Below are 1,356 nucleotides of genomic sequence, written 5' to 3'. Positions count from 1 at the left end.
AGAGGAAGCTGATAAGGTTTGCAAAGAGCATGTGGTCGTGTCTGACATTTTAGGTTAACAACATGTTGAAAAGAAACCAGAAATTCTGATACTGGTAATTAACTACAAACCTTTGAATAAGGTTTTAGAATAAATAAGATATCAAAACCAAATAAAAAATGATTTGATAAAAAGAATTTATAGTCAAATATTTTTATAAAATTCGATATGAAATTGGGATTTCGAAAAATTCTAATTTCCTAAAAGGACAAATATAAAATAGCATTTAATGTCCAGTTTAGAAAATATGTGAGGAACGTCACGCGATTTAGGCTAAAAAGCACTCCATCCGAATTTCAGATGATTATGAATGATATTTTCAATTCTTTCAAAAAAATATCAATAGTTTATATTGATGATGTGTTGATATTTTCTAAAACCATTAAGATGAACACTTTAAACATCTACATACATTCATTAATGCAATCAAAAGAAATGAGCTAGTTGTGTCCATACCCAAAATCAAATAATATCAAACTCAAATCCGCTTTCTCGGATTTTAAATTTATTTGAGCCTTATAAAACCCATTCAATGGTCCATTGAGTTTGTCTCAAATTTAGGTTCTCTCAATTATGTGTCTTCAATCCTTCAAGATATCAGGCATATTTACAAATGTCTTTTTGACTGTCTTGAAAATAATACAATGTCTTGATTTATCTTTTTGGCCTTTCTATTTTCGACAGACACGTTTTATACTTTTGAACTGACACTTGGTAGAAGGGGTCACTAAGGCTAAAATCATATAAAATGGGTTCATAGCTCAGTGGTAGAGCATTTGACTGCAGATCAAGAGGTCACCAGTTTGAATCTGGTTGGGCCTTTTTAAAAATTTTGGACGAACACTTTGTTCGATTTGCTCCCAACCACCAAGTGTCTAAAGGAAAAGAAATAAGAATAATTACAGTCCTCCACCACATAGAACCATGTACTTAGAACCTAAGGGCCACTATTCTCGGACAAGAACCAAGCTATCATTAACAAAAGAGTAAGTATGGTATCCAAGCACCCACTATGAACATGGTTAAAAACTTACTTACAATTAGGCTACTTACCGAGTCTTGCACTCACTCCATCTTTTTCATGTAACTAAGAGTAGTTACCCTTGACCAACAACACCCACCAAAACTATTTTTGATGTTTTAAAATGATTTTTTTTAACCTTTCCCTTATTTTGTGCTATGAACCTATAAACTCTATTTTGAATATAATGTAAATATATATGTTTATTATATTTTAATTCTCTTTTTATTTCGAGAAAACATTTTACTTTGTGTTCAACCTCTTTTAACTTGCTTCGGAAATGGCTCGTGACATAA

General features: G+C 31.4%; 1 non-coding gene across 1 annotated transcript; it reads left to right on the top strand.

Annotated features, from left to right (window-relative positions):
- The first annotated feature begins 789 nt into the window (after nt 1-789).
- TRNAC-GCA lies at nt 790-861 on the top strand. Its single transcript has one exon. It is a non-coding gene; the product is annotated as a tRNA-Cys (tRNA).
- The last annotated feature ends 495 nt before the right edge of the window (nt 862-1,356 follow it).

Source organism: Cucurbita maxima, unplaced genomic scaffold, assembly GCF_002738345.1.
Source record: "Cucurbita maxima cultivar Rimu unplaced genomic scaffold, Cmax_1.0 Cma_Scf00098, whole genome shotgun sequence".
NCBI lineage: Eukaryota > Viridiplantae > Streptophyta > Magnoliopsida > Cucurbitales > Cucurbitaceae > Cucurbita > Cucurbita maxima.
The sequence above is the reverse complement of the archived record's forward strand: the minus strand, read 5'-3'. Positions and strand labels throughout refer to the sequence as shown.